Source organism: Symsagittifera roscoffensis, chromosome 2 (genome assembly GCF_963678635.1).
Source record: "Symsagittifera roscoffensis chromosome 2, txSymRosc1.1, whole genome shotgun sequence".
Classification (NCBI taxonomy): Eukaryota; Metazoa; Xenacoelomorpha; order Acoela; family Convolutidae; genus Symsagittifera; species Symsagittifera roscoffensis.
The window spans coordinates 34,614,882-34,641,259 of NC_087063.1; the positions used below are offsets into that span (position 1 = coordinate 34,614,882).

Consider the following 26,378-nt stretch of genomic DNA (forward strand, 5'->3'; position numbering starts at 1 on the left):
GTTACTCGAGGAATGTGTGGTGGAATCCATAACTTGTTCCAAAGCAACATTCGGAATATACTCGAGGGTTTCCGCAGAATCTTTGCTGGAAGCTAGATCACCGTCACAGTCAATATCCGGCATTTTAAAGTCACAGTCAATATCCGGCATTTTAAAGTCACCGCAAACAATGTTTGACAAAATAGGACTACCTCTGGAGAAGAAAACCGGAATCGGCAGCCGAACGGAGAATTGTAGACGCAAATAATCAGAGTTGAGATATTGGGAAAAATTGCAGGATAGATAATGGCAGTAATCTGGAATACTCAGAAACGCAATTGAGTTTTTACAGAGAATCATTGTAACATCATTTTCACCAACTTTAAGCGACGAGAATGCTGCAGTGTGGTAGTTTGTATACACAAAGAACCCATTGGATGGGCTGCAATCTAATCAAGTTTCTGTGATGCAGATTACTTCGGGGTTAATTAATTGTACTTCTTTGATAAACTTCAAAAAATTGCTACGCGATAAAAGACTCCTCAAGTTTTTTATGTATAGATTGAAGGTTCGACTTGGTCGAATTGACTGGTTCGAATTGACCTTATTAAATAGGTTAATGTTTCTCCGGAGTAGCCGTGGTTGCTCCGTGTAAATGTATAGACGTTATCATCAATTCAGAACGTCTTCATCTAGACACCTGCTGATTGCAGACTCTCAAGTAAGGAATCTAATTTTTCCGAATTTCAACATTTTGTCTCTACCTGGAGCTCGGATTGGCAGTGTGATCGACTTCTTGTCGGAAATGGGTAAATACAATCTAATTGTACTTTTCATTGGTGGTAACGACGCATACGAACGCAACGTACCATCTTCTGTCTCCGAACAGGACATAGCCAACGAGATTTCAAAATTAGCAGAAGAGTTATCCCTACGCGCCCCAAAAATCTTTATCCTTGGCATTCCACATCGCGGTGAGTACAGAAAGAAAGCATCAGACGTGAACGGATTCCTGAGAACAAAAAAGGAAACTGGAAATACAGAGGTCTGTGCGACAAAATTTACTGCATATACCATCTTAAAGGAGACGAAGTCCATCTAAACAAAGAGGGTCTAAGAGGTATCCAGAGCAACCTGAAAAACAAGATTTTGTACACAAAATACTCAGACTCGTGCAATAGAGAAGGTCACCTGGCAACATTTGAGTGTCAATTTCGGAATTGCAACTGCACCTATTAAGTAAGTTTTTCTCGTTGAATAGAAACTGAACTGCTGGTCTCCCCTCTCGGGAACCATAGGTTTACATATCTGTTCCCAGCCTCAGAGTAGAAACAGTAAGCCGCAGGATTCCCCTTTCGGGAACCATAGGTTTACCTATCTATTCTCCCAGTCGTTGCAATGGTCGAGAAAGCGAAAGTTGCTACTCGTTCCCGAGTAACTTCGGCTTCTGATGAAGCCTGCAAAACACGAAAAGGACCAGTGCGTGCACGTGACCCACTTTTCATATGTATAGCTTGCTCTTGCAAAACTCACCTAACCGAAAAATGTACCAATCTGAGTGCAACAGCAATAGCTGGAATAACTGAATTGAAGACAAATGTAATGCTATTGTGCAATGACTGTGTGGAGCAAAACAAACGCGATGAAATCATTTCTCTCATTGCAAAAATGGAGGTAAAAGAAACCAATCAAAGCCAAACTACGAACATCGAGAAAGAAATGATTGAACTCAAAAATTCTCTTCTCGAAATCAAAACTGCAATTATCGAAAAATCTGATCCACCTAAAACAACGCAAGTAAATCAACCAGTAGCAACCATTCGCAAAACACCTGAAGCAACAATGGTCCCTGAGGGAATACGAGTGCGAGAAATCAAAGAATCAGACGACAAAGATCCTAGAAAGCGACAGAAACACGACCTTGCAGAAATCCAGCAGGTATTTGCCCACATTGAAGTTAACTGCAACATCAACGATTTACTGAGACTTGGACCATGAAACGATACGAAAACCCGAACAATACTAGTCAAAGTGTCCAATCCTTGGCAGCGCCGGCTTATTCTTTCCTCGGCAAGCAAACTGAAAACGTACGACAAGCCAGTCTATCTCAGTCGTGAGCTATCACGAGAGGAAGCAACACTAGAAAATGAGGCGCTACAAAAACGTCGCGAACTTATTAACGAAGAAATTGACAAGAAAGACCTCAGTATCCGCGATGGGAAACTGTTAATACAACAACACAACAAATGGGTTGTCTATGAGGACCCAAAGGAGGCTAATGATTGACTAAACCACTACGCAACTGTTCTTTTATTCAATGTAAGGAGCATCCTAGATTACAACAGAAGAGCTGATCTCTCAAATAGTCTACAAGTTAATGATAACTATGATATAGTGTCCTTACGGAAACCTGGCTCACCGAAATTTTAGACAATGCAGCGCTCTTTCTGCCGAAGTTTGATATACATAGAAGTGACCGTCCCAGTAAAAATGGTAAGACTAAGCATGGAGGAGTCCTCATTGGAGTGAAAAAGAATATACCCCACACGAGAATCATGTTTGACTCACCAGACTGTGTAATCACTATACTTCACTTCAAAATTCCCATGTTACTCTGCTGCATGTATAGCGCACCGTCAAACAGTTCCTACTGTTGGTCAGCAAATAAATTGATGATACTTCTAAACCATATCAGATATGTGCAACAAGAAAACTCAGTTCGAAATGTGATATTATTAGGAGACATTAATTTTGCACTAACTGACTGGTCTACACTGACATCCAGAGCTGAGAATGAACAGGTGGTATTGGATGCTCTCTGCAGCTTTAACTATGAACAAGCAATTAAAATCGACCATAGAAAATACTTACTGGACGTGATTTTATGCAATAATGGGGATATCCTTTCTGATGTTTGCATTGATAACTTTCTGAAAAGCCACTTCGCCAGCGATCACTTGCCTTACAAGGCAAGGATTCAATTTCAGTCTAACGAATCGTTCCGTCGCGACAGACCACATGAAATTGAACTCGACTTTGCAAAGTTTGCGTATACCAAAGCCGACTGGAGAGCCATAAACGATCAATTAGCTGAGGAGCCTTTCATGCCATACTGCTACAGAAACGTCGATTTTTTACGACTAGACTGTGGTACCAGTGGTTTTAAAGTATTCTAATAAAGCACATTCCCTTACAAACTAAACATCGGCTGTCCCTGCCGCCTTGGGTAAGCCCCTCAACCTCTAATCTTATTAAAATCCGAGCTACATTAACTAATTATTATACTAAAAAGCCGAGCGAAGCTAACCTCAGGAAGTTGGAAAAATCGCAAACAAACCTGGCCTATGCTCTTCTGATGGATCAGCAAAACCATGAGAGAGAACTTTCCAAAGAAGGACGTTTTGATAAACTTCAAAAATATCTGCGTAACGTTCGGCGTTCTACTACTGTGCCAAGTGAAATGTATCTTGATGGTGAAAAAGCTCGCTCCGACCAATATAAAGCTGAACTTTTTAACCGGTATTTCCATTCCGTCTACAGCAACATTCCATATGATTCAAATCTAGACAGTGATAATGCGACCCTCCTAAATCATTTTCATTTTAATATTATCGAAATAGAAGACATTTTAAAAAATCTTAACATAAACAAGTCAAAAGGACCTGATAGAATGGGAAACCTGCTCTTTAAACAGCTCTGGAGCTCCATCTCAAAATCATTAATGTTACTTTTCAATATGATTGCGAACAAGCAGCAATTCTCATCTACTTGGAAAGTAAGTGAAATAGTGCCTATCCACAAGGAAAATAACAAACAGGTAGTCTCCAATTACAGGCCAATCAGTCTTCTGAATGCTACATCGAAGGTATTAGAAAAACTGATGTTTGATAAAATGTACTCGAAGGTGCAAAAACTGCTGCATAACTCACAACATGGTTTCAGAACGAAATGCTCAACCATTACTAACATCATACTCTATCTCCGCGAAATCTATCTAATGTACGACAACAAGAATGTAAATAACCTTTCATCCCTGAATCTCGATTTTGAAAAGGCCTTTGATAAACTCAACCACCTGAAACTAATTGAAGCTTTCTCATACCGACTTCAGTGGCGCGTGCCTTGGTCTACTGAAAAATTATCTCAGTGATAGATACCAGCAGGTGCGAATCGGGCATTGCATCTCAAAATTACTGCCAATAACACGTGGGGTTCTGCAGGGATCAATACTTGGCCCACTCATGTTTATTTTGTACATAAATTACCTGCCAACGGTGGCCATGTCCAACTGCTTCGGCTATGCTGAAGACTATAAAATTGTCTCAGATAACGCAATAACCCTGAATATCGACTCGAATAAAATTTGGAACTGGTGCTCCAAGAATTTTATGTGTTTGAACCTAAGTAAATGCAAAACCCTTCAGTTTAAAGGCAGTATGTCTGTTTGCATGAAAAAACAGAATATACCAGGAACGGATCTTATGAAAGATTTTGGACTTATAGTCACAAACAACTTGTCTTGGACGGAACACGCTAAAACTAGATCCGCTAAAAGCTTTCTTCTCTTTAAAAAGAAACCTAGCCAATAGCTCGACCATAAGCACTAAGAAGAATGCAAACAGAGGATATGTAGTGCCAAAAATCAGCTATGCATCGTCTCTTTGGAAACCACTCTGAACTGGCACTCACTGAGAAGGTTCAACGTCGAGCAAGTATCTGGATATTAGGCACAAACAAGCTTTCATATAAATCGCGTCTTCAAAGACTTCACTTACTACCACTGTCCTTACATCATGAAATGCATGTAGTTTTACTTTTTCCTAGGATTATCAACTCGAAAACTGACATTGATTGGGAGAAGTATGTACAGATTATTGATACAGGCATAACAAGATCTCACGCAATACCCTTTTATACCAGCAAATGCTTCCAACTGAAAAGCAAATGCTTCCAAATGCAAATCTGATTTTTGGCAATGAGCATGTTCACTTTCAAATATATTTAATAGGCATCTAAACCAAGATGTCATCAAATCAACGCAATGCAAAAAAGAACTGACAACTATCTACTGGCGCTACTTCACTGCGAAATTCAAAGAAAACCTCCCCTGCACCTGGAGATTATGCTGCGACTGCACAAACTGCATCAATACTGCAAAACTGATTTTCTATGAGACTCAATAAACTGAAAGTGACAGAGAATCAATTCTCCTGGAACTTATCCTAAATCCTTCATTATTATTATTATTATTATTATCATTATTATTATGATTATTTTTATTATTGTTATTATTATTTCTATAGTCTATTTCTTTTTCGTGTGCCATTCTGCCAGATTGGCACAGCGCAACCTTCCGGCGACACAAAAGAAAACGAATATAGGCCTTAGTAACGAAAAAGTATTGCGAAGGAGGGTAGGAATATTCTAGAATTTTTATTTTTAAAATTTCGATCGAAGAGTGAACATTTCTCAGAAATACAAAAAGACGGCCATTTTGACTAAAAAGGACGAAAAAAACAGAACAACGACAAATATTGTGGAAAACGGTCGCAGAAGATACGAGAAATACGAAGCCTCTTATCGTGGCAACAACACACGATAACACTCTTAGCAGTGGGAATTGGTGAAGAAGGAAGCTTCAGTGGGGAAGGAATATTCCACGGAACCCTCCCATGCCACAAATTGGAAGAGATAAGAACGTTATCTCGGGAAGATTACGGGAGCGGAGGCTTGGTCCCCCAGAGACTGTTGTATGTAAAGGGACTATATAGAACTGACTTTTTAGCTACTTGGATGTCGTAAAACTCTGAATTAACACCGGTATTATTTGATATTTTAGAATATGAGTAGCTAGAAAGAGGAAAGGGTCAATCCATCTCCAATGGATTTAATATAGAACTGTCACACAAAAACATATTAAAATAGAGTATTCGAGCCGATTTTTTAATAGCAATCACGTAGTCTGAGGATCCGAGACTCAGCTATGTGGTTGTGTTCGCATGTAAACGAAAGCTGATCAAAAGTCGTTTGACTGATGGCCTAAAAATGGTAACTTTTTACTTAGCCCTAAACAGACCAGAAAATCAACTGGCAAGGTTAAGACGGTGAAAAACGAGTAGGATTAAGGTAACTGACGCCTGCCAGTCGTTATTAGGTATTTTTTCTACGCTCCGTCGCTGTGTAGTATTTGGGCGAATGTTACATAGACGTTTTTAGAGGCATGAGACCATCATGATCAGCAAGCGTTTCAGCGACGAACCCTCCGCTCCGGGCGTATGCCCGAGTTAGAGGCCTTAATGACCGTTATTGTACTAGGGGGAAGGTGCGTACCCTCCGTCTAGTACTATTTAGCTTTTTAACTTAGTTAACACCAAAAATTCCGGGGGCCGGAGGGTTAGGTGGGAAATCTAGAGCCCGCTTGTCCCGAGGTCCCGGGACCAAAAACAATTAAAGAAAAAGCTTAAAACCAAACAAAAATAGTGCATAACCAAGAAAAAGCCAAAAATAAATTTATTTGAAAACAAAAAAGAACAAAAAACAGTAAAAAATCCAAAAAAGACCAAAAACAGTAAAAAAAACATAAAGTGACAGTTTATATGTTATTTCCGGACGAGATGTGATCTGACCTTCCTGTTTGTTGTTGTTTCAGATTGATTTATATCGTTTCTGATAGAAAAATTGTGTGTTTTGGTGAAGGGTTGGATACCCTCCCTTGAGTGTAATTTGAGTATTTAAGCACGTTAATGGTGATTTTGCCGGTGGCCGGAGGGTAGAGTGGCAAGCTGACCGACGTGTTCCACACTCAACAAGGACATCGGGGACAACATCCACAACGACTGTTGGGTATCATTGAAACAATTTTGGTATCATTCGGGTACTATTTCATTAAAACTTGAGTGGTGGGGGGCACGATTGGCGCGGTCCGATTGTACCCTCCGTCGATCACAGATTTCCGAGTTACGGGTCTTCATTCGGGTATTTTGGTGCAAAGGAGGGTATAATAATATTCATTAACGACTGCTAATAGATTATTGTCCTTACTATATATTTTTTATGTCCTATTTAGACCCAAGAAACACCCAAATTTTGTCGAAAATTACTGATTTTTGACAAACTACAGAACCCCAAATTTTTGGATATCCGAGCTTTTCCGAACAGCAAAAAGCTTTTATGTAGGGAGTAGCTACGTAGTTCAATCCCCTAACTAAAGAAACCGCGTGAGAAAAGACTCAGTAAAAGTTGGAAAAAACCAAAACTTTTCGATCAAATATTCGATAATTTTCTGAAATTTGTCAATCTATTTTGGGGATCGAGTTTTTGAGTTTTTAGAGTTAGAGCAATAAAACTTTTTGTGTTAGGAGCGTGCTAGCATAACGTGCTCGGCTGCCAGAAAAATTCTTGAGTAACCCTCCGATTAGCTCCGTAGATAGAGCTAACGACTTAAGAATTGGAAAAGGAAGGAATCGGAGGGTCCAAATTTGATAGTTATTGGCCAAATTTTTGTCTCCAAACCAATTTTGGTCCGGTTTTTTGCATAATTCCAGTGCCGTACAGGGACTACTACGCTCGTTTCAATTTACTAGGCACGTTCAATAGGAATTGCGGAAAAAGTTTCTCAGAACCTATATAGGTGGTGAAAAAAGGCCATTTGGACAAACACGTTTTTGGCAATTTCTCAAAGACTAGCCAACCGATCGGGATAATTTTGGTACCATAAGTCGACGTTTTGGACCACTTTTTCGGACCGCAACTGTTTTTGGGTTGATAATCTCGGAAAAGAAAAATTTTTTAGAATTTGTTGGTTCGGAGGTTCCAAATTATAGGTAACCCTCCGGGCGGCAGAAAATTTTATCAAAACAACTTTTATCCTGCTGGGAAGGTTGACCGTGTCAACCAACCTGGTTTTAAGCAAGTTACGCCGCATTCAGAGGCTATACTGCGGTAAATTAACAATTTTTCCTGATTTTTGCCGAACCCTCCGGAGTAACCCTCCGGAGTGACTTGAGCACTTTAGCAACCCTCCTTAGTGGGGATTTTCCATGAGACCCTCCGAAGGAGTTAAAAACAACACCCCATAGTGAATTTAGCTTGCTTTGACGCTTTCTTAAGCTAGTTGAAGGCCCTTTTCAAAACCTTGAAAATTTTGGAAGAACCTTCCGAGGTAACCCTCTGGAGCATATTAAGCCTCTTGTTGACCCTACTTAGTAAGTGAAGGGGGACCCTCCGAAGTCTCTTGGGTGACTAAGGTACCCTCCGAAGCGACCCTCCGGAGTAGGCTAGGTGTCTGAACAACCCTCCGAAGTAACCCTCCGGAGTGACTTAAACCTTCTAACAACCTTCATTGTTAGAAACTTGAGGAAACCTTCTGTGGCAATTTGGGAAACGGAAAATATCCATTTAATTAGGATCATATTAGGATATTAGGCGTGCTTATCAGGATTATAGGAGTCCATTTTGACCCAGAAATTCGTGATCAACTTTGGATTCTAGATTGGGTGTATCAGAAGTAACCGAACAAAATTTTTTTTGATTGTGATTTTGGTTGTGTGGTTGCCTTGAGCTATGTAATAGGAAAGTTCGGGCAATCCGGGAACAAATAAAAGAAGGCCTCGGTGAGTGTATTAGGCAAATACACACTCACTTGAGAAGAAAAGTTGTTCCCTGCTCTCGTGCACTTGGAGCGTTCCCGGTGTGGGGGAGCTTTTTCATAGACTTTAGAAATTTTCGGTCAGAGGTTGCCTTGAGCTACTTAGTAGGACAGAACGGGCAATCGCGGGACACCTAAAAAAAGACCTTGGTGGGTGTATTAGGCAAATACACACCCACTTGAGAAGACTGTGTCCTGGGCTTCGTTCTTTCGGATCGTTCCGATTGAGGGAAGTCTTTTTCTTTAAGATTAAGTTTTATTGATCTGTTTCTGAATCATCACTGCTTTTTACCAAAGATTGTTTGATTTTAACAAAGCAGTGACTTGATAAATTGTGTGGCGATAAATTGATACTGACGAAAGTTCGTTGTCACCTGTAGGATATTCTTATCTGATTATCAATTGTGTCTTGTGTATTGATTATATCTTGTGAAAATTTTGTGATACCGTTATACTATACAACAAGGATGAGTTAGCATTGTATCAGTACTGAGTAGGCCCTGTGTGTAACTTTAGCTGAATCGCTAAGATTGTCATTGAGAAATTTAAGAGACATTTTTGATACCTAGAAGATCGAAGAGGCAGCGTTAAGTAATTTAACTTGAACTTGTTGCGGTACGTGTGCATCGCCATTAAATAATAAGAATATTGTTGTTTGTCACAAAGTATGCAGCGCAGGGACTCTTTGGGATCGACTACTAAGATTCCCAGGCTGAGCAAGGGCAGCACGCGAAAATTTAAAACTAGGCGTAGCCAGTCCTCGTTTAGCAGCGCCTCCGACGTGTTTGCCGAAACCGAATCGACTAAAGGTCAACCTGATCTTTCAGTGAGCGAAATGAAACTAAGGAGCGAGAAAAACCTCGATGGCAAACAAGGGCGGAGCGCCGAGGCCGGAACCGCGAGCGAAACGCTTGTGGACCCCTTTGATGAAGGAGAACGGACGCTCATTCGACCCGACTTTGAGCCGAGCGAGGACCTCGAGCAGGAGGAAGTTGAGAGGACGGAAGAGACCTCGGAGCATTCCGAGGTCGAGCCGCGAGAGGAAGTGTCATTCAAGGGAATGTCCAAATCGGAGACCAAGAGTCATAGGTGGAGGAGAGAAAATTCACATTCAGCTAATACCCAATCATCTCTGGCCAAGCAGAGCCACAACGCGATGATGTCGAGTATAAGCCCGAGTGAAGAACAACCGGGTTCGAAGGCCAAGAAGAGCTGGAAGTCTTTGTACGATGAGCGCATGGCGTCACTACGGACTGAAGGTTTATCTTCCAGTTATGACTACCCCGAGATAACCCATCCGGATGTGAACTTCACACCGTGCCCAAGGAACGACATGAGCAGGAAGGCGTCGTCCGCCTCGCCGACCAGGCCCATGTCAGATGGGATAACGATGGGAGCGTCATCAACGTTCGACAGATTGATGAAGTCGATGAGCAAGCAAAAAGGCGGTGCGTCATCAAGCACCAGGCTGCAGCCGCAGTTGACCTCATCTTCTTTGGGACTAACCCCGTCATTTGGGGCCACTGGCGACATAAGTGACATGTTCGCTGGCGTAATGAATGGTCTGGATGAACTGAGACGGGACATGACTAAGAGAATAGATCAAGTTGACGAGAGAGCTCACCAGGGTCGAGAGAATCTGAGAGATGAGCTAACGCACGTGAAGTCGCAGGCGAGGGTTGATCAGGCTCAATTGATTCGCAACACCGATCAATACCTGGCGGAGAGCCTGGCACAGGCAAACAAGGAGTCACAGGAAAGAGAGGCTAGAATGACGAGAGAGATCGAGCGATTGTTGAACGATCATGATAGTACCTACGCCCACACGATGACTAGCCTGGAGAAAAGGTTAGATGCCAAGTCTGACTTGATGATGCGGAAGCTTGACGCGATCCTGAATATGAGCAATTGGCAGGAGCGTTCCAACCCAAGGGAGCGCTCACGCCATGCGAATGATGGAGATGGTACGGGCAGCAATGTCAGAGCCCAGCAAAGCTCGAGAACGAACTACGAACCTAGGAACAAGGAGCGGCCAAGGGCAGCCCCGTCGAGGCCTGACTGGACGAATCCAGTCCCGCCGGAGGCAGATGCTACCCCGGAGACAAGGTTGCCAACTGTGCCACAAGTCAGTTCAGTACCAGATCTGACTACAGTCTCACAGGACACAACGATGTATGCCTCGATGTTTGAGCCTCTGAACAGACCTCTCGAAACATTCATCACCAAAATCTCGAAGTCAACCGAGAGAGGAGAGAGGTCAAGAAGGACACTGAAAAAGCCGAAGTCATACAAAGATGAGTCAGACGGCTGCATTGATACTTGGATAGAGGTGATGAAGTTACACTTTGAGGAAGAGAGTCTCTCCAAGAAACAAGAATGCAGCGCGCTAACGAGCAACCTGGAGGGTACTGCACTAAATTGTGTAAAGGCGAAAAGAGCCAATGAGAGAGACAGCGCTCGCAAAATATTCGACATCCTGCTGAATCGCTTCGGCTCTGGAGTACAAGGGCACCAGTTTATGGTGAAGTTCGAAAAGAGGCGTCAAAGAGATGACGAATCCATAGACAATTTTTTGGACAACCTTGAATTGCTTAGGAGGAGAAGCAATCCCGATGAGAGAATATCCGAGCGAAACTTGGCGATTGCTTCGAAGTTCATGGACGGAGTAAAGAGTGAGGAGTTGAAGACGATGTTGGCCACACACTTCACCCTGTCACTTGACCAGGTACCCACGCCCGATGATTTGCGTATGAAGTCACGCGAGTATTTACTCATAAAACCGAGGACGCAAAACCGTTACAGCAATTATGGTAACTATAGCGGGACAAACACTGGTGCGAACTCCAGTTGGTACAAACCTCGCGATGACATGGATAAGAGGAGGTCGTGTGCGAATTGTGGTTCGATTGACCATCACGTTTCCGCGTGTTCTGCATTCAAACAGAATATGAAGGCAATAGGCTACTTTCTCGAGGACGTCGACGCGACCGACGAGGATCACGAAGAGTACGTCAGAGGGCTCATCATGAAATATGGTCCGAGGTGTTTCTTCTGTAATTTGGAGGGACACTTCAAGTCGGGTTGCACTCAATTTTGGGATGCAGTGGCGGACGCGAAACATCCCCGCAACGAAGAGGCGTTTTCGGGTGTCAAGGCCAGTCGAGCACGTCTGATGAACGAGGCCGAGTCTCGGAGAAAGGAAACGACACCGAGCACCTTCATGACTAAGAAGGTGAAGACACTGCCTGACGAGGTGGTAGCCTCGAACCTGGAGGCAGAGTCGGCTAACCCACTCAAGGTGGATTACGGTCTCGCGGCAAGGACAGCGTTGCAGAATGTCAAACAGGAGCTAGCCACGAAAGAAGTAGAGCAATGGGTAAGGTCGGAGCTGGAGAGCACGGATCTTCGGGAAAATTTTATTATTCTGGGTAAAACGACGAAAATAGAAGACAAACAGGAACCCAGGAAGCAGGGACTAAAACTGAACGTTATATCTGGGAGAACTTTTGGCATGACGAAGGAGGGGACGAAAATAATGTCCATTATCTCAGTCGCAGGGCACCAGGTGGTCAAGAACTTGAGTGAACCATCCGAGATTACACTAGTCCACCTGGACATCTATGCCGACTACCTGAAGGAGAAAGATCCCAAACTGGACTCCAGGGCAGTGCGAGCGCTGCTCACAACAGGAGGTCCGAGGCTGATGAAAGTGTATGGACATTACATCGATGTCCATGGCCCTTACCCGATTCTAATGAATGTGGATTGCATCAATATCTACACAAAAGCTCACATAACTGATGCGAACGATCAGATTGGCCGGATATACATTGGTCAAGAGGAGCTGAAGGTTAGACGAATCGGACACAACGCGATGCTCGAACAAGATGCGGTGCACATAGGTTGCGAGGAAGTTGCGAGGAGGTTGCGAGGAAGGATCCTGAGAGAAAGTATGAAAAGAGACCCCTTAATAAGATCTTAATTAACCAGGCCAAGGTGCCAATTTTTCTGGATCGAAAAGTTAGATTAAAACCAAACCAAGCCGTTAGTAGCGACGTTTAGGATGAGGAACTTGAATGAACTCAGCAATGACAGACAGGTGTGTCTGGTACCAAATCCAGAAAGTAAAAGCTCGGCTATTTTAGGAAGAAGCTTCTCACTCACTCAGAACGGACTTTGTGTGAGTGTGTTATTGAACACAGAAGCAACAACAGTGACAATACAGAGGGGAAAGAAACTTGGCTATGCTTTGCCTCTGAACACAGACTTTCAGAGCGTGGAGAACTTGAAAAAGTTTGATGTAACTAAATTTCCATTGCATGCGAACCAAGAATGTATAATGAAGAGAGTGAATGAATTGAAATCTTCTAGGAAATTGTTTTCAATGAAGTCGGAAACAGATGATGGGCTGTCTAGTTGTTCCAACTTTCCTGAGAGGCCGACAGAAACAGAGTTAGCAGCGAATAAACCAGTCCTACCTGAGATAGAACATTTGAAGGGTAAAATATCAGACAAGGAACTAGATTCGCTCAGAGCGGTGCTAAGTCGGAACGCAGACGTTTTTTCGAAACATAAGGCCGACATAGGTTGCTGTAATTTTGTAGAACACGAGGTTGAGATAGAAGAGGGCTCGGTACCTCATAGGGAGGGGGCGAGAAGGATGACCCCTCACAAGTCAGAAGCGTGTAGGAAGGAAATCGAGATGTAATTGGAGTACGATATGATCGAGCCGTCGAAGTCCCCGTGGGCTTGTGGCGTGGTCATGGCGAAAAAGAAAGGGGGACAACTCAGATTTTGTTGTGATTTCCGTTATCTGAACGCAGTGACTATAAAGGACGCATACCCGATTCCCCGCATCGATGAGAGCCTATCCAAGCTGGGAGACGCGAAGTTCTTCACGACGTTGGATTTGGGCTCTGCGTTCTGGCAAGTGCCACTCCGAAAGCAAGATCGAGAAAAAAGAGGCTTCGCGTACGAGCTGGGATTGTTCCAGTGGAAGAGGATGCCGTTCGGATTGTGCAACGCGACGGCCACATTCCAGCGACTGATGGCCCAGGCACTCCAATTTTAGAAGACCACATAGAGAGGTTGGAGGAGGTGTTTTCTTGCATGAAGCAGGCGGGCTGAAATGTAAACCCTCTAAGTGTGAAATCCTCAGAGATTCCATAAAGTATCTGGACCGCCTGGTGGATAAACATGGAGTGAGGCCAGATCCTGAAGCGGTTGAAGCGGTGCTGACCTGGAAGGCACCTAAAACAGATACACAGCTGATGAGTTTTTTGGGATTCGCTAATTATTATCGAGAGTTCATCAAGGGGTATGCTGACAAAATAAATCCCATGCAGCGGTTGATGAGAAACAAGGGCAAAAAGTTCACTATGACCGATGAGGCACAAGTTTCATTTGAGAACATCAAACGTGAACTTTGCGAGTCACCGGTCCTCGGCATGCCAAAAGAGAAGGGGATGTTCGTGCTGGACACGGATGCATCAGTGGTTGCGATATCGGGCATACTTCACCAGGAGCAGGAGTGGAACGGGAGAACGGTTCTTTGTCCGATAGCCTTCGGGAGTAAAGTCCTGAGTGATACCAAAAACGGAGATGTTCGCGGTGATCACTTTCGTGGAAAAATACAGGGCCTACTTGGGGAGTGCTCCCTTCACGTTGCGTGTGGATAATCGAGCCCTTGCCTGGCTGAAAACCTATTCGATGGACCAAAGTTATATTGGTCGTTGGATCGTGCGCCTGGATGGATACCACATGATCATAGAGCACCGTACCCGTGACAAGCACCAGAACGCAGATAGCCTCAGTAAAAACACAGAATTCTATGAGCGCCTCGAGGAGAAGCAGGCTAACCAATCAGAAATCAAAGACGGGTTTTCATTTCAGGACAAGGAAACCTACGACAAACTGCCACTTACTAGGTGGTTAGACACCCTGACCTTCCAGTGGAGACGGCCGCGGAGATAAAGCTTTTAGCCAGAGAAGAGCCCGTTCCGTTGGATCTGCTAGTCCGATCCAATTTGGTACAGCAGGAATTTACCAGGCTGGGTATAAACAGCATTGCTCTATTGAACAGGACGGTGAACGTGGCGCCGGACGTCATGGGGAAGCTCCGTGACTTGTTGGACAGGGAAGTGGATAGACATGATCGTGAGTGGATGGAGACCATGCAGCGGTTGAATGTCACTGAGAGAGAAGAGAAGAGGCCAGTGTCCATTCGCAGCAGAGGCGTTGAACGGGATTGCAGGTCGATAGTCAACCAGCTGGTGAGCTCGATGCCGAAGGAGGTCTTGTTGAGAACTTCGTTCACTGAACATGGAACACTGAATCAGACCCAAGCCACTGAGGAAGTCAGGATCAAGTCGAAATCTAGCTTCGCGAGGAGAGTGCATTTCACGGACGCAAGAGAAGAAAACGAGCCGAGCCCAGATTGTTCGTCCGGGGACGAGACAATGTCAGGGGAGTCTGATACCTTCGAGCCCGTCAAGGACGAATTGTCTGAGGAGTCAGACACTTTTGAGCCCGTGCAGGACAACTCGTCCGGGGAGAGGTTGACGAGACCGTCTAGGGGCAGAATTTTGTCCGGGGAGTCGGATTCAAAGCAACCAATGGACAGAGTTTTGTCCGGGGAGTCGAGAAACATCTCACACAACTTGGAATATGATGTTGGGGAATCAGTCGGCTCAAGTGTTGACTCGAGGCCCCAGTCCTGGGACAACACATCTGAAACAACTTCCAATTCCGATATGTCGGAGATCGCGATCCACTCCTTATTGGTAGACTGGAAGCAGCGCGGGCTGGACCGAGAAACACATCAGGATCCAGACAGGGACAGGTACACCTCAGATGAGGAGGGCACTGTGATAGATAATGCCGCAGATGAGCTCGAGCTGATAGCAGTTTCGAAACGCCCAACCAGATTGCTGCCGCATGGTACGGTCGTCCGTACCAATCTGGAACCATCTGTGCAGGAAGCGACGCCTTTGAAAAAGATATGTTGTGTCAAGTTGATGGACGATGCTCATGCTCCGGAAATCATGAGTGGGCAAGTGAACGTGGTAAAGACGTATTTGAAAGCCAGGTACAGGCTGTCGGATCTCCTAAGGGCTCAACGAAATGATAGAATGACGAGCAGTTTGAAGAGATGGATCGAGAATGGAGCATCTGACAAGGGAGACTTGGAAGAAGACAGCTACAAGATCTTGAAGCAATTCTACCTGAAGAGAAAAGACTTGTTTTTCCTGAACAAGGACGGAACTGTAGCCTGTAAACGTAAGGAGGAGGACAAGGTCCTTTACAAATACAATTCAATAGTGTTACCACAGTTGTACCAGACCAAATTGCTCTTTCGCTCACATGATCAGATGGGCCATCAAGGCGTGGATAAAGTGTTCAACAGGATACAGAAACGATTCGAATGGCCAGGATTGAAGAAGGCTCGTGAAAAGTGGATTGCCGCGTGCCTGTCATGTCAGCAGGCGAAGGATCCCAGGAAACTAAGGTTCCCCTTACAGTCAATAGAGTCGTCGGGATTCAACGAAGTGGTGCAAATTGATCATCAGAAAATCTGCATGACAGCAATGGGCTATAATCAGGTATTGGTAATGATCGACCATTTTACGAAGTATGCGGAGGCAGCACCCTGCATGACAGCATCGGCGGAAGAAACATGCGATCATTTGATAAATGTGTGGATAGCGAGGCATGGCTGCCCCATCACATTCCAATCGGACAATGGCAACAAAGCATTCGTGGGTGATCTCACGAAGGAGTTAATGAAAAGGTCGCAGGTAGCGCAGGCCCACTCGACCACTTATCACCCGCAAACGAATGGCCTAGTCGAGAGGCAAAATCGCACACTGGTGTCCATGCTGAGAATCTATTGCTCGCGTTACATTGATGACTGGGACAAGCACTTGCCGCAAGTGATGGGTGCTTACAACAGCACGGAGCATTCCATCACGGGAATAATTCCGCACATGATGCTAACGGGTCACGAAAAAGTGCTTCCGTTGACGTTTTTCTACCCTGAAAATGAGGGGAAGAGAACAGCACCGCAAACGTACCTGCAGGATGTTATTAGAAGACAGCAGGACCTCAATGACCTATGCAGGAGGAACACGCAACAGGCGCAAATTAGACAAAAAAGGAGGTTTGATAAAAGGACAGCCGATGCAAAAGCCTACTCAGTTGGCGACTACGTCTGGGTGTTCCAGGAAGTGGTTCCACCAAAAGGAACCAAGAAATTATTAAATAAATGGCGTGGTCCTTTTCAGATAACAGAGGTGCACCAAGGAGGTTGGTTCTATCGACTGAGCACTGGAAGAGCAGCTCATTACGAAAATATCAAACCACACAATGCCTCGTCAGAGGACTGGTGCATCCCAGCGGACATGCAAGAGGGAGACTATTTGATAGTGGATCCTGCTTGTGAAGTGAATGAAAGGGGTACTCGCGACAAAAACGACGGGAATGAGGTGGTGGACGATTGCGACCTACCACTGGATCTGGAGTTGACCGAGCGTGTAGAGGTGGACGATGAAACTCTTCCTTGTGTCGAGGAAGACTGGGACTGCCCAGAACAAATCGAAATTGACAAAGGAATACGGCCTGACTTTCCTCTCACCATGGAAACACGCCAGAGCAAGAGAGGAAAAAACAAGAAGAAATACAATCCGTACGGCGAGGATTTCATTGTAGACAGGGTAGTTGTAAGTGATGTCATGGACTCGCTAGTGGGACTGGACGAAATGGCGGTGCTAGAGGAAATCGACTTGGTGAATGACATGGATCAGGATTGGATCGACGATCGATCAGAACCGGAAGTGGAGTTGAGTTCGAACCAGAAGCTGAACAGACTCATGAGCAAAAACTAACGAACTTGCGCGTGCTCGAATGGCTCCATGATCTGCCGACAGATCCAAAAGAGACGATCCTGACGATTCAAGACATCGATAAAGACGGCATCAAACACATCAGTCATGACAATACCGAGTCCAACTGGGTCGCCCCAGATGGTCCTCTACGTGTTCCACAATCCAACCTCGATCTCCTAGACTTCGGGCGATCGACGGGGACGTCGATGGATATTTTTGTCCGGGGAGTGGGGGTAGGACTCACCCCCACCGAAAATCTGATAATAAAAAAATTGAAATCGGCAAGAGAAACCGGAGAACTAGAGACAGAGGGCGAGAATGCTAAAAAACCACCTTTTGGACGAACTTTTGAATCGTATTTCAAACAATATCGTCATAACGGACAGCGATTTCAAACTCACGGAACGCACGTGCGCTATAGCGATAACCGCGGACGTAAGCTTCAAAACAGCACTAGCGGCTGATTTCAAAAGAGAGTATAAGAACATCAAATTTTTATGGAAACAGAGGCCTGGTGTGGGAGGGATGATAGCGCTGCCCCCTGTTGCATCACAGATACCAGGGAAATATTTGTGTTTCCTGGTTACCAAGGCCAACACATAGATCCAAAGAGCTTGGTATTGGCCTTGACTCGACTTAGGGATTTTTTGGTTGAGAGAGGAGTGTCCTCTCTCTCGTTACCAGTATATGATCCTAATAGGGGAAAGCTACATCCGAAAAAGTTGTACGCATTTGTACATGTGATATTTTCAGAAATTGACATAGAGGTTTACTTACATAAGAAATACTATCTGAGCGTATGCTAGGAATTGCGTTTGGCGATAAGTGGTTTTTATTAAGTTCACTTGATAAGAGTTAGTGTCAAGTTTTAGATTGGGATTAGGTTTTAGGTACATCATGAGAAACTATGTTTTTATGTGATAATACAGATGTGTGATTTTTATGTGTTATGTTATTGTTATGATATGTTTTATGTTTTGTGTCATAAAAGACCTAGAGTACTCCAGGTCATCAAGCTACCCTGACAAAGATACAAGTGGACGATCCACCTTGGTGCTAAATTTTAAAATCAGAATTGAGAGGAGAATTTCAATGAAGAGTTTTAAAGACTTGAATGATGTTTTATCCAAAAATGATGGTTTTAAGTCGCGACTTGTTTTTTAGATCTTGATTGATCGGAAATTGTTTATTGAATTAATTGAATCGAACGAACCAGGAAGAAACTACACGACAACAAGAATCAACACGATACGAAATGGGTGACACGAACGAACTAATGGAATCCCTCTCAGCGAGTCTAGGAGCGATTCTTGACGAGATCTATCAGCGGCTGATCGATTGTGACTTTACATGAGAAGACCCGGGGCTGGCGATGTTTATGGTCGCGCTCCTCAATGCATTAGGACGAGAGGGTCGAGGGAATCGCCCTACAGAAGTCGTGTTGATGTTGGCCTTCGGTGAGTCCGGGATCGCCGAGAGAGGTCAAAACCGACTGATGAGATGGCGGCGTGGAGAAATGTCTGGCCACGACCTGGCTCGTGAGCCAGGACTAGGTGAACAGAGGGACCACCGGCTAGGTGAGATGCCGTTACCGGTCCAACCTGCGCAGCCGCTCATCGGAGCGAAGAGACAACGTGATGGGCCAGGCCCGTCACATTGGGTCGACTCTCCAACAGCTGCTCCTCCTCCGAAGAGAGTGAGGGTGAGCGAAATAGAAATCGAGACGTCGGAGACGATTGAGACATTGGAGAAGAAAGAGAGAGATCAGAGCGAGCTGTGTGCCAAACTCCAGGAGTATAGGGCGATAGCTCGAGAAAGAGACGAATGGAAAAAGAAATACAAAGATCTGCAGGTGGCCTACAAGGAGGATGAAATAAAGCACCTGAAGGAGCTGTATATGGCAAAGGTGAGCCAAGTGTCACAGGAAGTTCTGGCGACAATGAAGTCCTCGGAGGGATCCAGCGACACACGCCCCAAGACAAGAGTACAGTAGCTGTGTACATCGAGAGGGCCCGAGGCTCCTCAGCAGACACAACAGTCTGCTCCCAGTCAGAAGAACACGATACCAGACCCTTCTGACACCTATCTCGCTCCTCAGTTCCAAGAATCATTCAATCAAGTGGCTAGAGCAACAATGGATGAGATCAACAGAACCACTGGGCGGACATTGGGTAGGATCGTTCCTTCCCAATGTCTTGATCATTCATCCAATAGCTCGGAGCGAACACCCCGCACGGTAGCGTCCTCGGGGACTGCGCATGGCGGAACCTTTCAAAAGTTCCGCGTGGTAGACATTAGGAAGAATCTGATGGCACGTCACCAGTTCACGCAAGTGGCCGTGGAGCATCCTCGAGCCTGCCTGAATGACATGAGCTGGAACCCCGCTACGAGCGACCAGGTAATTCTCCCAGGGAGTCGCCACTTGATCATAGGAGACAGTTTGGTGAGAGATCTGAATGAGATCTTCGTCTATGGTCAGACTACCACTCTGTCCTTTGGAGGAGCCTCAGTGGCTCAGGTCATCAAGATGATGGAATTCCAGAGCGAAGATCACCTGGATACACTGGGAATAATGCTGGGAACCAACGACGTCTCGAGAGCCCCAGTGACCCCGGAGAGCAAGTGGGAGCACCTATTGGTATGCCTCCTGAATGAACCAAAAGAGAAGTACAGGCCCAGGCTTGTGGTGCTGTGCACGATACCACAAAACCCGCTGGTGGGCACCACAGTGGCAGATTTCATGAATGGCAACGTGACACGGTGGAACGAAATGATCCGCAGTCTGGTGAGAAACAACCCTGGCGAGCTGTGACTTCTGGATCTCGAAAACATGCTGCGCATGATTGATCACATCGCGCTTACCAGAGATGGAATACATTTCAACACCCAACGAGGGAGACACTGGGTCAATGATGTATTTCAGACACAGTTGAGGGAAGTAGAGCAGGAGTCGAGGGCGACCAGTTCTCTGGCTCGGACCAGCTCGACCGGAGGAAATAGAATAAGGGCAAGCGTGCCCGAATCCCTCGTCAAACGCCTAGGGCCCTTGGCAATGGAGACGGCTGCAGCCGCACCCGTCGCTCCGAGCTCAAACGTATGAGAGAGGCTAGGGACTGCTCCTGCTCCCAGAACACAGCCGCTTGAAAGCCGACTCGGGAGATCAGTGGATCAGAACAGGATTAACTCCCAGACCGTGTCTAGGAGGAACGATCCGCGCGCCACGGCAAACACTGCTTCAGCAGCAGGACCGTCTACGAGCGCCGTGCCAGCGGAGGGAGTTGAACCAGGCAGCGTGCTGCTTTGAAACCGATCAGACCCTAGTCATTGGGGACAGTACAAGACGGACATGTCAACGAAGTTGAACATGAATACCTTGACATGTCGGGAGGACGCAATGAGAATGATTGGCGGAGAAAGTCCCACAGTGTCATGACTATATCGGATACCGGGCGTGGATTGGCTGCTAGCAGAGCAGGAGCAGTTCAGCTCCACGACTACACTGCGGCACGCAGACTTGAATGGATTGCCTCAGGACAATACCTTTGGACCTTTGAATAGCCGGTCTCTTACGGACGTCCGACAGAGAGCCCGGGAACTGACGCCACCTGCTCGTAAGGGCAAGTTTCAGGCAGATAACAAGCCTAATAACAAGCATCACAAGATGTACAGGCAGTTTGCTAAACCACCCGGTCAGACGCCTGGCGAATATTCAAGGGACTACCCTCGAACGACCACGGTGGATGGAGATGACAAGAGATATGGGAAACTGAAGGCCCCAGTAGGCGACGGCCTGTTTGCCGCTTATGATCCCTTAGATATGAAAGCTGCCAAGTATCTGATTGTGGCCAGTTCAGATTATCTCTACACGCCCCGTTCCCTCTTTTGGTCCAACGTTATTTTCTTGACGGCACCTAAATTGGACTGGGGACAAGCAATCGGCATGATGATAAGTGTGCGAAGGGTGGTCAGTATGGAGCCGCAGGTAATAGTGGTTGCAGGCTCAAATGGTCATCTGCAAAGCAGGGGCTTATTGTCACGTCTGACGGATGGGTCGATCCCGAGCAACAAGGTCATAGGAGAGGCGATAATGACATTGCTCTCGGCGATGGCTGAGGTAGAAACAGCAGCAAAACAACTTTTCACCCAAAATGTAGTGAAGGTGGTCTTTGTGTGGTCACCAGGGTACGCTGCATTGCCAGAACCCCTTCAGTTTGTGTACACGATGGTCACAACGATAGCAGAGGGACGGTTCAATGTGATAATTCCTGCCTCGAACAGAGTGGTAGACCCCAACAATTACTACCCATCCCGATCTGAGCTTCCTGCCGTTTGGGCTGACCTTTCCAATGCCATACAGGGACTCAAAGATTGTAGCACAACTCGGTTGGTGCTAGATGAGGTTCTGGGGTTGGAGCTTTCCACCTTCGCCAGATTGCTGAAGTTAAGACCAGGGGTAGATGACAATCATCTGTTAGTACAACAGGTGGCTGATGATCTCTGGTTCAGACGGATGGATCATGCAGAGAATGAGCAGGGAAGGACAGTCAGGAAAAACATGACGTCAGCGGAAGAAGATCTCATGGCAATGGCTTTGCGCACGAAGCCGCACAACAACTTATGGTTGTACTTGTCACCAAGACTGTGCACCTTGGGTGAGGACGCGTTCGAGCATGCGCCGGTAGTGATCAAAGAGATACACGTGTATCTGAAGAACTTGTTTGATTCCCGGGAGTTAGCTGGGGGTATGATGTTGAAATTGAAGCAGGACGTAAACACGATGTCGTTGGACAAGTTCCAAGCTGACGTGCTAGCCACGAGGGCACAGTATGAACGATCGGATACCATCTTGGGTGGAATGGGAGTGGGATGGACGCCATCCTTCCTGTCGACGTGCTACCCGAGGGCATCTCGGAACCTGATCGCGAGCTTTGTCAGGGATATCAGGAAGCTGTCGATTGGCCTGATATTAGCCCTGTACGTGACATTTGGTCATGAGAATTTCGTGAAGGGACCGGCGAACCTCTTCACCCAAGCGTTGGCAGATTTGAGATTGGATGGACTCCTGACTCTGATTGCCATGACCTACGGTCGACTGGGTGATTTGCTTGTGCTGTTGCGTTACCCTGAACAACTCCAGGGAACAAGTCGTGAGTTCAACGCGCAGTTGGAAACCGCCTCGCTCAGGAAGATGAAAGACTGGAGGACTCTCCTGCTCAAATATCTCTTGCAGCAGAACAGAAGCGTCACGGGAGAAGATAAGGTGGCGACGGATGCGGGTGAGTGTAAGCAGTTTTGTGGCATGCCCTTGCTGTCAGATTTGGCTGTCATGATGCGGATCGATCCGTTGGCTCTGATTCTCGGACTGCGGGAATTCGTCACGGTGGTGTATGGACCGGTGATGTCTTTCGCGCTCCCGGACGTGCAATTCAAGGCATACAGGAATTCTGTGTTGTATGTCAACCTGGTCTCAGTCGTGGATTGTTCCGTGCTGAATTGGGTAGACCAGAGGGAGCTGAGAGGGCTGGCCAGCGACGATAGGCTGTTCGGAAGAATAGCGGAGCCAGGTTGGGTGTTGATGGATTTCAACAACCACTTCAAGTGCCGAATGGGCCGTGAGGACCTTTCCCACATCCAGTTTAACCCAAAGCTTTGGAATCTGAGACCAGTAGTGAAAGATACAGGAGCGGCAATGAGAGTCCCACTCTTGCCAGAAGCCTACGCACACGCGAAAGAGAACCAGCAAGTGTGGCTTTCCGGGTCCAGGTCCCTGCCGGACCAATGCCCTCGATATCCACCGATAAGGAGGATGTTGTTGGGAGTCACATCTCCCGTCATTGCCCCTCGCATCGGAGCAGCTCGTGATGCAGAGAAGAGGATGCTGAAGTGGAGTGAAGGGATGGAGCCGCGCTTCATCAGCTGGAATGTTGCAGCCGCGCACACGTTTGACTTCTCATTTCCCGATGCTTGGAGTAGGAAAAAGATCAAGGCACTACCTTCCAGGAGACCAGAAGTCTCGGCTGAAATGTGGAACGAGGTGTATACTCCCACAGATGACTTATCAAGACTGAAGTGGTCAGGAGAAGTGAAAGTAGTGATGCTGGAAGTGGCAAAGGAGTGCAGAGGAGGCTCGTATATAACGATAGAGGACCTGGCACCACATGGCGAGGAGTCCGTAGAATTCCTGGTGAACGATGAATTATTTTATCACGCAGCAGACATGACCGTACCGGCGCGGCCGGACTCGGGCATAGACACACGACAAGGCCCTTCAGGACCCAACCCGAAACCTGATGCAGATGACGATGAATTGATGGATCAGGACGATAACGATAACGACATCGAGGGAAAGACGGGAAAACCGAGTGAGACGGATCTAGGAGCGTTGGAGAGAGACTTGCTAGAATACCGGTTCAGTGAAGACGACGATGGGGAAGTCGATGGGAGTCTATTGCTGATGACGCCATCGTCTTTCATGTCCCCTACAAAGGAGGCGTCGGCCGACTTATCCCCGATGGACCCAATAAGTCAGGTGAGAGAGTGTCGAGGTAGGGATCCGCAAAGACTGCTCCATGAGTCACCAAGGAGGAGAAAAATCGAAGAGTCAATGAGGGTATCCTTCCTGAGTACGCTACCGGAAGAGGAATGGGAGAGATATCAAAGTGAACTAGAAGGAAAGACAGGGGCAACCTGGAGCCGAGTGAACTTCATGGAAAGGTCATGGGACGTGATACGACGATATGGGACGCAGTCCATAATGAAGGTGGGATTGAACCAACCCATCATGCGTGAGGTCCTGGAGAAAATAGTGAACTCCATGGAGTCTGATGTTCTGACCGAGTCAGTTACAGAAGACAGTGCCGATGATCAGCAGGTCACAAAGAAATTACCCGTTAGACGAGCCAGAAAGGGGCTGAAGCGACTAAAAGGGAAGACAAGAAGTCGAGCCGTGAACCCGAGAGTGGTGAAGTCAAAAGCCAGCGCAGTGGTGGACTCTCTGACGAGCGCAGGTCGTTCAGGCGAGAGCGGGCAAGGAGATGGTGCGACGCTGACCGGGGGAGAAAAAGAGAATCTGATACCCCCTATGCTCTTGGCAGGTCTGACCACGACAGCCATGAAATCAAAGAAGACAGCACGAACCCTGGCAGACACTAAGCTAGAGATGGAGATCATCAGTCAGTGTGGATCTGGAGGACTTGAAGATTACAGGCCCTCGCGAACCAACATGGCCAAGTTGAAACTGGAGGGACAACTCGACGTGGTCGAGTACAGTCGAGTCACTGTGCCGGAATCGGTCCACATGGGAGATCTAGCAGGGGGTTATGTGGAGATGTTGAAAGCGAGGAACTCCGCGAGAGGGCACCTGATGGCTTGGAGCGAGAAGCCAGCCATGCAGGGCTTAGGGATAATTCTAACTTAAATCGGAAAGAATACGGCACGGTAATGTGTTCGGAAGCGAACGAAATCGGATTGGAAAAACTGCTAGAAATTTCTTGGAGGGCGGCCCTCCAGAGATACTTCGACGAGACGATGCATGCACCTGCGACGGTGGCAGCGTACCTGGCTCATCCATGCACGAGAACTGACCTGCAAGTACGGTTGGCTTGGTGCTTGATGGGCATCAAGAAGGCGGAATATGAAGCCAGTAACGATTCGAAATCACGGGAACAGGAGCTGGAGTTGATGGAAGCTCTGCGAGCGTTGATTTCAAAAGACGATTCTGCGATAGCATGGGCTAAGCGTAAGGATGCCCTTTGCTTTGTCAGGTTCGTGGTGGATCGTATCCCCACTCCTGTTTTGGGAGAATGCATAAAGATCATTCGGCAAAAGGGAGTTGATTGCGAAAGAAACTTCCTTAGGGCACTCCTGGAACTATATCAGGATATGCAGTTGACTGTACCAAATAGGGAGTCGAATGACATGGAGAGCTATCGCAAGTTGGAAGAAGTGAGAAAATATTCCAACAAAGAATTGAAAATGAGCCGGGAGTTGATTGAAGCAGTCAGGGGACAAAAAGACTTTGCAACACTAGGGAAACTGAAGTGGTTCCAATGTGTGTCTGGCATACCGGGGATGGCGTATAATCCCGTCGTGAATGAAGAAGCCAGGGAAGCGTACTTCGACTAAGTCATAGTGCTCAATTTCTGGGTTGAACGGATTAAAGAAACTGGAATGCTGATGGTGGAGCAACCCAAGCTGGAAATTATCTTAGAAGAACGAGTGGTCTAACCCTCGGTTACCGAGCTAAAGGGGCAAGTGAATTTTGATTGTGGTTCTTGGGACGGTTCCTTGAAAACCAGTCTAGTAACGATGTGGGAACTCATGAAGCCTTCTTGGTGTCCCCATCCTAACGCCGGTTTAATCTGGGACATGACGGCAGATATCACGTTAGACCTGGATGATGATGCGAGTCTACATGATCTGGCCATGATACACCATCTGCTGGCCATGAGGTTGACGAAGCGGAAGAGCAACCCATCCACAGAGCTATCCTAGGAAAGCCCATCGAGCAATTGGTTGAAGCAAGGCACCTGTTTGGCTCAACATAGTGGGATGGAAGGACATGTTTGCAACTTGGGGCACTGCCTGATTACGCTGAGCGAGCAGCATCGACAACTGGCACGCTTGTACGGAAGATTGAGCATGTCGGATAAGAGTGGCATGGAGTTGGTCGCGGACTGTCATGGGGTGACGGATGTTAACTTGACCACAGCCTTGGGATTTTGTAGCATGACGAGTTCGATAGAATCGCTTGAGCGCCTGGAGCGTGCCCATGAGCTAGTGACGTCCCTCAGCGCGGAAGTATTCCCTGGAGCATTGCAGACAGAGCAGAAGATCGGAGGCTGGCGAGAAGCTCTGGAGAACGAAATGAA

At 46.4% G+C, this 26,378-nt stretch overlaps 1 protein-coding gene across 8 annotated transcripts in view; it reads left to right on the forward strand.

Annotated features, from left to right (window-relative positions):
• Nucleotides 1–582: 582 nt before the first annotated feature.
• The window catches only part of LOC134840740 (alanine--tRNA ligase, cytoplasmic-like), a 155,808-nt gene continuing 130,012 nt past the window's right edge, over nt 583–26,378 (forward strand). For all 8 annotated transcript variants that reach the window (XM_063856754.1, XM_063856753.1, XM_063856757.1 and 5 more), the window contains exon 1: nt 583–594. The gene's annotated coding sequence lies outside the window, so the exon portion shown is untranslated. The remainder of the gene's footprint in view (nt 595–26,378) is intronic.